The 12,638-nt window shown below is 38.1% G+C and overlaps 1 protein-coding gene across 8 annotated transcripts in view; it reads left to right on the forward strand.

The window, feature by feature from the left end:
- Positions 1-12,638, forward strand: part of LOC114046234 (guanine nucleotide exchange factor DBS-like) — a 366,695-nt gene that overhangs the window by 194,319 nt on the left and 159,738 nt on the right. The window contains exon 1 of one of the 8 annotated variants that reach the window (XM_027866481.1): positions 230-242. The exons of the other annotated variants lie outside the window; for them this stretch is intronic. The gene's annotated coding sequence lies outside the window, so the exon portion shown is untranslated. Of the gene's footprint in view, positions 1-229; positions 243-12,638 lie in introns of those variants that run through there. 8 annotated transcript variants of the gene reach the window in all.

A 12,638-nucleotide genomic window follows, 5' to 3' on the forward strand; every position in this document is an offset into this window, starting at 1 on the left:
GCAAGGCACGCTTGCTTTTGTATGTAATTTGAAGAAAGGTATTGTATGCCCTGTGCTTGGCTTTGACTGAAAGATGGAGTTTTGCTCTCTCTTTGTGTGCCGAAGACAGGCTTACAGATAAATAGGTCACTGTCTTCCGAAATCTTCGAGCAAATTGACTTGTGACAATATGACTTTAAGTCTGATCTCCCTGATGTACCGAAATATTGCAGAATTGTGGCTCGTCCTGAAGAGAAGTACAGGTGTGTTTGGCTCTTGCGTCCAGTTTGTTTGTTTCCTTGTGTTTGCCTCATCGTGTAGTTGTTTTGATGTATATTATCAGGGTAATGAAAATCTTAGCTTAGTGTCTAAAAAAGGTGAAAGGAGAAAGTTTCCCTTGGAGAGTAAGTAAAAATTCAGAATATTGTTCACATATATGTGTGCTATATTTTTAAAAATGTAAACTACATTCAGATTGGAGATTGTAAGATTTCTTGTTTGTTATTAGAGATTGTGATTTTCTTCCTTTTCAATATAGAGAAGTTGCTATTCTTCTTATCCAGTATTTCTGATCCCAAGTCATTCCTTTCTTCCTGTATTACTTACAAGGCTTGGGCTCTATTAGCTAGGATGGTGTCATTGTTTTGGCCCTGCTTATATACATTTTAAGGCTCTAGAAGACACATTATATGGTTGCTTTTAAAAATGAAGATTCATTGTCTATAAAATGGTAATATTGAGAGCACACAATAAATTATTGCTAGAGTTCCTTAAAGTTTTCAATAGAAACACTTAACATATGGAAAGAGAGAGAAAACAGAGGAAATATCTTTGCTAGGGAGATCGCAGCTCACTTGTCCATGAAATCACAGATCATCCAGCAAGGTTGATAACAGAAATAATAAATAAATAAATAGACCTCACTGTGAGTCTATGAGCTTTGCATGTTCTGGTTTTGGTTGCACTTGGCTATGTAAGTCTAATGAACTTCATTTGGTGAATGGGATTCAGTATTTGGAGGTGTCATTTCTAGATTATTGCATTTAAGCAAACTAGTTTAATTGATAGGGTGACTTCCTTTGCAATGGTTAATTATCATCCCTACCTTAGACTTTAGTTCAGTGATATATGTTCAACATTGCCTGTGTATTTACTATGAATGATTCATAAAGTGCCAGAGAATGTCAGAAAAAAAGACAAAGGAAGACCATACTGGTGAAGTTTAAAGAAAAAGGGGTAGGAAATTTGAGATTAGGAAATGGTGTATGTATCCATTACATATGCATGGTCCAGTCAAAGTTGTGGTGTTCTAAGAAAGCACAAATGTCCCATTTACATGCAATCTAAGTGCTGATCCCATCAATCCCTAATTCTGCCAACTGCTGACAAATAATTCATGAAACAAGCACTTATGTGAATTTTAATGAACAAAACAAAGCCATAACCACAACTGGATGCCATGAAATAAAGGCCAGAGTTTCCAACTTAAAGATGATAAATTTGGGTAAATAATAAATGAATGAGCAAATGAATTTCTTTAAAAAGGTTAGAGTCAATGTCCCAGGGCAGTGTTAATATTAGAGTAGTTGCAATGGTAGCCTCAGCAACTTGTAACCCTAGTTTGATAGTCACATATCACTAGAGGTAGTGAGTATTTATGCAAAATAAGTGGCAGTGAATGATTACATATCTGAAATCAGATTCTGGCTCAGAATGTTGTAGTCACTGGTGGAGGGCAGGGAAGAGAAAGATGCCACTTAAAAAAAGAGGAGAGCCTCAGAACAAAAAAAGTGGATTAAAAAAAAAAGATGGACTGGACTTTGTGAAAGTTCAAACACATACTTTGCTTTCTGAGATGCTTAAGGGATTTATCATTCATACTGTAACTGGACCATGTAATATTTTTGTTTTAGGGGGGCTGGGAAAATAAATGCTATGGTAGCATATGATTTATTAGATGTCTACATAGTTTACTTACTGTTTTTTAGTATTAATTCTTACCCTATATTTTTAAAATTTGCTAGCTTTCACTTTACTAGCCTATAGTTTATTCTTTGAAAGATGATCATGGTATCAAATGAATATCCCAAGAGAGTTTGTTATTATTAAGGGATGGATTTCCCTCCTATCTCTCCAGAATCAATTTCCTGCTTTTCTCTTAAAATCTACATTAAAATAAAAAAAGGGAAAACATAATGGAGCTAATTCAAGTAACAATAAATGCTTTCTTTGAATGTTACCTTTGACTTTTTTTGGTAGACTAGGCTGAGTTGGGGCAGGTGAAGTGGCATAGTAAGAGTTGTATTTTTGTGTTGGCATTCAAGGCTTTTTGTGTAACAGGAGAATTAAAGATTGGAGACTTCAGTGGATTTTAAACATCTTTTTGAAATGATTGGGAAGCAATGGTATAGAAAATTGTCTGAGAAAAATCCATGTGAATGTTGCATTAGAAAAGGGGAGAAATAGGTATGAATATGAGCAACAAGGCATATATTTGGGGGAGAAGGGAAGGAAACTGAACTAGGTTCCAAGTTCCAGTCTTGGCTTTGATACTTCCTCATTGTGTGAACTTAAGCAAACTATTTAACTTTTGTGAGTTTCAGTTTCTTCATCTCATCCTATTTTAAGATTGGGTCAGGCCACATGATCCCTAAAATCTCTTTCATTTCAAGAATTCTGATTCAGTGAAATTATTCATTTCACTGAAAAGAAGTATGACTAAGAAAATCTAGGCTCCTTCAGTTGAAATATTTCACCTATATCAGCAAGAACATGAAGCTATCAGCCATTTCAGCCTCATTCCAAATAGGCCATTATGGGTTTGTTTGTTTTTTGTAAATAAAGCACTAATCTCATAAGTAAGTCCTAAAAAGTGAAACTTCCCCCTTAAAATATGCCCTCATTTAAAAGGTGGTATTGTCATAAAATTCTACCTGAGAAATATTTCTTCACTTACATCATAATCATGAATTACAATGGAGGACTTCCATAGAGCATGAAGCCTAGACCAAATGCTTGACTGAAGACTTGCAGTTTTGAAACAAATGTTTGTGCCAACTTAATCCTGTGTTTACTATACAAGGGAACAGAAGCAAAAACTTATTAAAGGAATCCAGTCTGGATTGGATGAAGACCCAACTATATCTTTCATTCTATTCCACATCTCATATGCAACCAATGAGCCACATCTTTATATTTAGACACCTCTACATACACACACACACACACACACACACACACACACATGCACGCATCTTACATTATCTCTGTTGAATCCTTTGAAGAATCTTGCATGATTTTGACATAAACAATATAAACCAAAAAGATGAAGAAAAGTTCCATGTATACTCATAGCATATAGGAGTACTAATTTTTCATTAATCTAATGTTATTTTCATAGAGGCATTTTCTCTCTAAGCGTCAAGAGCTGGGAGTGACTCTCATACCCTGTATCTTTTGTAATTAGTGCCTTTGTTTAAGAGGTGACTAATTGTCCCACCTGGGTATTGAATATGCATCTTTGACCTCATCAACACCAACACTTGTAGAAAGTCATTGAAGAGGAATGAAGAAACGAAGAGAAATTATACTATCACATTATACCTTCATGTTAAGGCTAACTCTGAGTTCTGTGATGATAGTGCCACTGGCTCCTTAGTTAGGTTGTTTGGAAAAATACTCAGTGCCTCAGTTTACTGATGTGAACAATACTAATGGTACTTCTGGTCTTTCTCATATACCTGTTAGGAAATGTGACTTGGTGTGTCTTAGGCATGTAAGCAGATTGTAGGGTGACATTTTTTGGGAAAAGGCAGAGATTCTGAATATCAGGTACCTCTGATTAAGCGCGTAACATAGGCTTGTACACTGTGCTGATTCATTTGGTGTGTGGGGACAAATTTCCAGGAATATCATGATATGTCACAGAGTAATGTGGTAGGGTTAGAGAGATTAGTGAAGCAATGGAAAGAGTCTTTGAAGGAGCCCTGAGAATGATCAAAGGTTTTGCCAACTGGCTCTCCAGCCAAGGCAAAAGCCACAGCCTGATTCAAAGCATTCCAAGACCTTCCAGTGATTTCCTGGAAAACCCATTTCCTGGGGCTGTAGTCATTCAGCATGCCAATCTAAGCTTTTTGCAGCTTTGTGATTCTATGTCTTTTCTTCTTCAGTCAAATTTGGAGTCATACCCACATGGGCAAACATGGAAGTAGGAAAGCATTTGATTCTAGTTCAGTCCAACAAATTACTGCTTCCTATGTATGGGGAAAAGTCAAGTACTGACAGGCAAAGAGGTGGAGTTGAGATTTTAGCTATTTAAAAACAATTTTTGAAAATAAAACCTTCCCTTTAGCAAACTAATATTTTTGGGATTCTAGAGGGGCTACATAAAAATTCAGATGATTAGAGTCCATGACTTGCAGAGATTAGCCTATGTGATTGCCATTTCTGCAGACCCATTTAGCATCTCTGCTATGACTGCCACTGCCACCTCTTTTTCCACAGCTACCCTTTTTTTTTCTTTTGCTAGGCAATGGGGTTAAGTGACTTGCCCAGGGTCACACAGCTAGTAAGTGTTATGTGTCTGAGGCCGCATTTGAACTCAGGTCCTCCTAACTCCAGGGCTGGTGCTCTATCCACTGCACCACCTAGCTGCCCCATTTTTTTTTTACCTTTTTTTTTTTTTTTTTGTCTAGGCAATGGGTTTAAGTGACTTGCCCAGGGTCACACAGCTAGTGAGTATCATGTGTCTGAGGTCGGATCACAGCTGCCCTTTTTTGAGGGAGAATTGGATGAACATAAGTGGAAGAAGCCCTTAGTCTACATAGCATATTCTTTAGTAGGACACATCACAGACTTTGTCTTTAAGAAATAAGAGGGAATAGAATATGTGGAGGAAAGGGACAGGGCTGTATTCTGCAGCCATTTTTGAAATAAGATGTACTGATACCCAACTGACCTCAGGGAGAGGATGCAGAGACTGTAAAAACTGAAAGGGATCTTGAAGATCATAGATGTAGAACCAGAAGTTATCTTAGATTCCATTTCGTGCACCCCAATCATTTTAAGGATGAGGAAACCGGGACTGGGAGAGGTTCAGTGTGTTCAGCGTCAGATACTGAGTAGCAGAGGCCAATTTTAGCCCTATGTCATCTGACTCCCAATCTCACTAGATGTTAGAGGACATCTGTGGGGTCCACTGGACCTCATGTTAGAGATGAGGAAGTTTCATTCCCACAGCAAATTAGTAGTAGAGGTGAAATGTGAGCCTTGTGTTCGAGCCTTACCAGTGGGAGGTAGTAGAGTATATTTGTTTAAAAGTTTCAGAAGTTCCTTGTCTTTAACAATTAAGGCCATCTTAAATTTAAGGATCATATTTTAGTTGGTCTAGAGAAGGACCATGGTTCCTTTCAGGAGCCTGTAACCTAGGTGATCAGGAAAAATGATTCAGGTAAAATAGAAATGATCAAAACTGATTTATGATCAATTATGATATCAACAGTGTGAAAAATGGGTAGGGGGTTGGATTTTCAGTCTGAGAGACCTAGTTTCAAATCCCATCTCTGATATTTATTAGCTTTGTGCTAATGAACACAAAACCATGATCGTGGGTAAGTCACTTAATTTCTCTTGGCCTCAGTTTTTTCATTTATAAAATTGGGGATAATAATACTTGCAGTACCTACCTCATAGATTTGTTGTGAGCCTCAGCTGAAATCATAGAAAGCATTTTGAAGACCATTAAAAGATCTATATGCATTAGTTATTATAAAAGGTGTCCCAAAGGTCTTGATACAGCTGTAAGCTTTACTAGGGTGGTGAAGTGGTGCAGTAGATAGAGCACTGGGTATGGAGTCAGGAAGACAAGTTCAAATCCAGCCTCAGACACTTGATAGCCATGTGACCTTGGGTAAGTCACTTAACCTCTGCTTGCCTCAGTTTCCTTCATCATAAAATGGGGGTAATAACAGTACATACCTCCCCGGGTTGTTGTGAGGATTAAATGAGATAATATCTTTAAAGCACTTAGCATAATGCCTGGAACATAGTAAGCACGATGTAAATACTTATTCCTTTCCCCATCTCTTAATACCTTAAAACTGCACTAATACTTTTGGGACACCCTGAACTACTATTTTCAAACAAACGATGAAGTAGTTTAGACAAAGAAAGAATTAAGAATCAAGTTAACAAGGATCCTTAGTCTTAGAAGTGATCCCCAGTGTGTCCTTTGCCATTCCAAATGCACTCTAGCCTATTTTCTTCCTTTAATTCATTTCTGACCTTAGTTCATTCTCTGTCTTCAGTATCTGTGAAAGCCTATAAGTAGATCTGGTACATTTAACCATGCTGAAATTCTGGTGATATTTAATTTCCTACTGTTTCTTCAGGAATCCTTGGCATTTAAAAGAGGTGCCCCTAAATGACAACGTCCCCCCAATCCCTGGCTGATGTGAAGGTCCTTTAAATAAGATTGAAAATGAAGACATGTGTATGACCTGAGAAGGAATATTCATCTTGCAAACTTTTGTTTAAAATATACTTTAAAAAAAGGTTTTATTGATGATGTTTATCTTTACATCAAAGACATTTACACCACTACCTCTCTGGATTGAACCCCGATCTATGTGAAAAAAAAGTAAAAACATCCAATATAATAATTCCATCTACTAGTGTATGCAGTATTCACTACTGGTGTTTCTCTACCTCTCTGTTATAAACGTGGAGGTGGAGAGAAGTTTAATTATTTGTTCTCCAGGACCATCTATGCTTTTTCTGTTCATCAGAGCTTGTCTTCCATGTCTTCTGGTGATCTTTTCATTTACATTGCTGTTGTTATTGAAACTTGAATTTTCTTTCCCTGAAATCTGTACAGTCTGACAGCTTCCGAAGCATCCAGACTCCTCTTAATAGCCCACCTGAAACCATCCTTTTTCAGGTGATGCTCCATTAATGCAGCCCAAGGGGAGTTCCTGAGGCTGAGACAAAGTTGACATCCCTCTCCCCACACGCTAATCCCCTCCTTCCCATCCCCACCCTCACCCAGTGCTTAGGGACTGAAACAAATCCTGAGTTCTGTCTGGCTTGATTTTCTAAGGAACACTGGATTCCAGTCAGGGTGTTAAACCCCTCTGCTTTGTTTCCTTGTCTGTCTCTTGTCCTTTCCCATCCTTTTTCCCCCCCTAAGGAATTGTAATCAGCCTCATGAGAGTATGTCCAGGTATAGTTTTCTTATATAGATCCTGTCCTACATTTCTGCCATGAATCTTCTGTTTCAACTATAGGGAACATCTTTCCATAAAACGTGCTAGATGGCATTTTGGTCTATTCACAGAAGGAAGGCATCAGGTAACCGGATGTCTTTCTAGTATTCAAAAGTTAGCAGAGAACACAATGGAAGAAGTAGGTTTGTCTTAATTGGGTGCCAAGAAGGTGTTGAAAGAAGAAATAAAACCAGACTTGATATCTTTCCTAGTGGGTCCTTTGGCAAAAACAACACGAAACAATTAACAGAAGCCTAGACTTTTCAGTCTTCGTTGACTTGAAAGCAGGTTCCTTTCTCCAGTGACCTATAAACTTTAGCCAATAGGCATGCATGTGATTAATTGGACAGCACTCACGCTGTGAGCTGGATTCTCTCAGGGCATGCTGACCCTCGGAGAAAGATGGCACATTTAGAAACTGCCTTGCCTCTCCCGGGTCACTGCTTAACATTTAGCAAGTTACAGCTTGAATGTACAAAATAATGTCTTGAGGGCCTGAAAGACTAAACAGCTTCCAGATGTACCTGGCTTACTCCTAGAGACCAGTTTAGACATCGGGGAAGCTAGCTGATTGAAACTGTTCCCAGATCTTAAAACATGCTGGGTTATCCTCATATGAAGAGTTTTGGTCTGGAGAATTATTTCAATAGAGGACTGATTTATATAACTTGGCCCTGATTTATAGGCAGCCCCTGAGTTACAAATAGCCAGTTAATGACATTCCTTCCATGTAGACAGTGTGTTGTCAGAGGTCCCCCTCCCTCCAACTTTTTGTCTCACCACTGCTATTGAGTCTAGGGCATACTCCAATGCTGATGCTAATTTGAAAGCAGGTGGTAGAATCTCCTCTTAGGAAGTAAGATAGAAAGAAGCCCTTCCATCCCTGAACTGGGAGAAAGAAGCAGAAAGGTCTGTTCTTAGCTACACAGAGAGGAAAAGAAAAAGGAATAACAACATTAATTCACATTTATAAATTTAATTCAGCAAACATGTATTAAGCACCTGTTATGTGAGATGCTCTGTGTAGATCAGCTGTAGTGATGCTAGAGATAGAGATAAAAATGAAATGAGGAAAGGTTCTTGTACCTCAAGGAGCTTCCATTCTAGCACTCCATGGCTCCTAAAGTTTTTTCCTCACAATAACCCTGTGGTGGCATGATCCTTGTTTTACAGATTCTTATTTACAAAACTGAAGCTCAGAGTTAGATGACATGCCCAAGAATACGCAGATAATAAGTGTCATAGGTGGAACTCAAACCCAGGTAGATCTATTAAGCATCATGGCATAGGGAAGAGCCCACCAAGTGGGCCAAATATAGCTGTGGAACACTGCATATTCAGTCACCTTGGTTGGTTTTGCTTAATTGCTTCTTTCCTCCTTATTTCTTTCGTATTCTTTGTTACAGGGATTATCCCTCTGTATAGGAGAGGGAGAATAGAAAGCATATGTGTTTTTTAAAAAAAAAAAAAGTTTTTTTCTGAAAGTATTTTGGGATTGTCAAAAGTACCTCACAATTTTTCAAATGCGGTCTAGCCGATTTTCTTCCTTTAATCAAATTCTGGATTGAATTCATTATCTATCTTCACTACTTGTGCAAGATGTACATACTTGATGGACTAACTCAACGGACTGTCCCTCCAATGGCATGTCATAGTCTTGGCTTTCAGTAGTTATCCATTTGGTTGTTCCTATGTGGATTGTTAGACTCCTCTCTTTTGAATGATCATCTCTCTTATTCAGGAGGTCTAAGGGTGTTCTGGTGCTTAATATAATCAGCACAATTTCAGAAGCATCTGGAAGGATTTTTATTATCTATAAGAATATAGTTTCTGTTTGAACTAAGTACTAGACATCCTCCATGACAAAGGCTGACACCCTTGGCAAACATATCTTTTATGGCTCTCTTGATGTTAATAGAGGATCGTGGAGATAGTTATGTCTATGACGGTCTCTATTAAGAATTCTTGTATTATTATAATTTGTGCATGGAAGATTCTGAAATGCTTCACATGTTCATTAAGATATGCAATTTTATTTTTTGTGCTATTAAGTTTCCACCATATTCAGTGCTTCTTAAACTCTTATAGAAAGTCTTTGAGATGTATGGTCCTGCAGTTTCTGGCTTATTTTTAAGCCCTTGTCCTTTTCCATGTCTTAATCCCAAACTATTTTCCAACATCTGCCTTCCAAAGGGATTTAAAATTGCATAACAAAAAACTAATTTTGGACTGAGTTTCCAGCAAGGCATCAGCATCTAGTCCCCATATGTATCTTGCTGCTTTTTCAATACCTCAGTGAGATTTTGCTTTCCTCCTTCCTTTAACCACCTAAAGAGATCTGCTGCTGTGTCTCTGCTGAGGTAATCATTTCACAATTATTCCCTACCGCGTGAGGTTCCATTACAGTGGCGTTGTGACAAGCGTTCCTCACTTTCAGAGAACACAACTGAGAGGAGCCCCTGAGGCCCAGCAGCAGAAAGCAACCTGTGCTTAGCCCTGTAGCTCTCACAAAAATAAATAAGTCAAGCTAAAAGGATTAAAAAAAATAAAACAAGCAGCACTTTCCAGTGTGGGGAGCCTGCTGGGGTCATAACCCCAGAAGTTGGAATTATTCTTAGCAAGTACTTATTACTCTCCCTGCTCAATTCAGCATCTTGTGTGCAATTACTCCAAAATAATGTTAACAGACCTATGTATTCTAAAACGTTGCTTTTAATATAGCATTTTTTTCAGACTGATTTTGGGTTTACTTTGGGTTTAAAAGATATCAATAGAAACTGCATATACTACGGTTGAGCTGAGGGTGGAAGACACATTGATGATCAAAAGAGGGAAATTTGGGAACAAAATAGAGGAAATTGGGCTTATTTTCATACTGAAGATTTGTTACAGGTAATGAGTGTTTAGGTACATAATTTCACAGTTATTACTTTAGGGGGGAAAAGTACCTCTAATGTCAAATTTTTCTCACAGCACTTCTGTTTACAAAATATGAAATACCAGGCTTTTGTAGAACACATTTTGGAAAAAGCTACTTTAAGGTGATGAATTTAAACCTTCTAACCCAATTTGCTAAACCAGTTTCTTCAGTGATTATGAATATGCCTCCTCGTTCCATATAGAGTAACTTTGACTCACCTAGCTCACTAGCTCCACCTGTTGGAAAAATTGAATATTTTACTTTAAGGCAGCAACTTCTCCCTAATCTCTGCCACTTCATAAAGACAGAAGGAGTTGTTCTGACTCAAGGGACCTGAGTGTGACAGGACCCAGTGTGTGGCCTGCAATGGGCTCTCAGGGCTGATTGCAGGCTATTTCCCCTGCTTACCAAGAAGTATTTTGCTCCTTCCAAGGATAAATACTGGCATTACTAAAAAATGAACTTAAAAGCCTTATGTTGGGCTAGCCAGTAGGATAGGAATATCCTTGTGGGAGATTGATTTGTACAACTTTGATCTCTTAAAAGAAAAAAGTATAAACTCTCTTAAAGGGGGCTCTTTAACTCCATCAGAGATTTTGTAAACTGTTGGATAAAAGAATGGAAGAAATCTAAATTGTACTAATTTGAGAACTCTCTTCCTTTTTTTAAACAGCTCCTGGAGATTTTTTTTTTAAGATTTCTGAAGTTAGTTTTCTACAATTCCACATCATTTTACAAAATATTGTTTTTATAGTTTTGTTTTTAACCTGATGGCCTATTGTTCTGAAATGAGAGCCCCAGGAAGATGAATCGTTTGCTATGATCTGATTTCACACTCAAGATAGTCTCAAAGGTACGACCCTTTGTGCCAGAAAGCACCTTTGGTATCAAAACATCCCTCCTTTTTCTTTGTTGAACATACAGTTGCTGATTTCAATCAGAACATTAATGAAGTTAAATTGTCCATCTAGGAATGGCTCTGGCCTCCAACTATTCTGATACTGTCTCTCTTGTGGTAATTTTGAATTAAATATTAAATGAGAGAGAATGATACAATGGGACAGAAAATCTACAGACTTTTAGTATCTTTAAAAATTTCCTGGTCATTTATGAAAAGCATTTACAGCTACAGTGAAATTTGGCAAGGAAGAAAGAGGCTTTTGACGGTCTTCTTTATTTAATCCCCAGTTCAAAAAGGGTGTAATCAATCCACAAGCCTTTGTTAAGACTGGATTATGAGGCAGGAACTTTGCCAGGCTCTAGAGATACAAATACCAAAGTGATAGTGCCTGATTTCAAGTTTACATTCTACTGGGGGGATACGACATGTTCACAGATATTTATACGGATAAAGGATCTATACAGAATAAGTACATATGGCCAGCAGCAGAGTACCAACAGCTGGGGCCAAGAGGAAAGGCCTGAGGTGGGGTCACTTGAGCTGAGCTATTTAAAAAGGACCCCAGGATTCCAAGAGGTTGGGGTTGAGAGACAGAACAGTGATAGAACAATAAAAGAATAGTCTGACAGCATGATGCAAGAGATTAGAGACCGCATATGGGAAACAGTAAATATGCCAGTTTAGCTCAAGTTTTGAAAACATGAAAGAAAATAATGTATAATTATCTTGCAAAGTAAGACTGGAGCCTGATTTTAAAGGGCTTTATGTGCTAAATAGAGGAGTTGGCATTTTTGTCTTAAGCAGGGAGCCTCTGAGATTTCTTAAACCGGGAAGTGACTTGGTTAGACCTGTATTTTAGGAGTATGATTTTTGGCAGCTATATAGAAAATTGATTGGAAAGGGGAGAGACTAAATGTAGGGAGACCAATTAGGAGGCCATTGCAATAATCTTTGTTATTTCTAGAAAGAGTTCCTCATTGTCACAATCCACGAAAAATCAGGAAAAAAAATGGCTTGAATTATTTTATTAAGATAAATACTCAATTGCAAAAAAATTGGAGAATGGACTAGATGATGATCCTTAAAGTCCCTTCTAGGTGTGTTGTCTTTCCCATTAAAATGTAAGATTGTTGAGGATTAGGACCATTTCCCCCCCTTTTCTTTGCATCCCAAAGGCTTAGCACACTTCAGTCAGTCAACAAGCGTTTATTAAGTGGCTTACTGTGTTCCAGGAACTGAAAAAACACAAAGACAGTCCCTGCCTTCATGGAGCTCATATTCTCATGGGGAAAGATAACAATAAATGGAAGCTGAAGAGAAGGGTGGGGAGCATGGTAGAGGAGTTCAAGCAGTGCAGTCTAGTGAGGAATGTTGATGTGACTATCCTGGACACCCTCCTTAAATGGAAGTTCTGAGAAGAGTTGTCCAATCAGAGGCAGGGTGATTCTGAGGTGTGGATTCCAAGGCTGGACAGATCTTCCAAGATGAAGAGGTTGCTGGGGCATGGTAGATAGTAAGCACTTAATAAATGCATTCATAACCAGACTCCAGACCATAACTGCATAGACTTATGGGA

The sequence above is a fragment of the Vombatus ursinus genome, unplaced genomic scaffold, assembly GCF_900497805.2.
Source record: "Vombatus ursinus unplaced genomic scaffold, bare-nosed wombat genome assembly UNPS02014781.1, whole genome shotgun sequence".
In the NCBI taxonomy this organism is placed as follows: Eukaryota; Metazoa; Chordata; class Mammalia; order Diprotodontia; family Vombatidae; genus Vombatus; species Vombatus ursinus.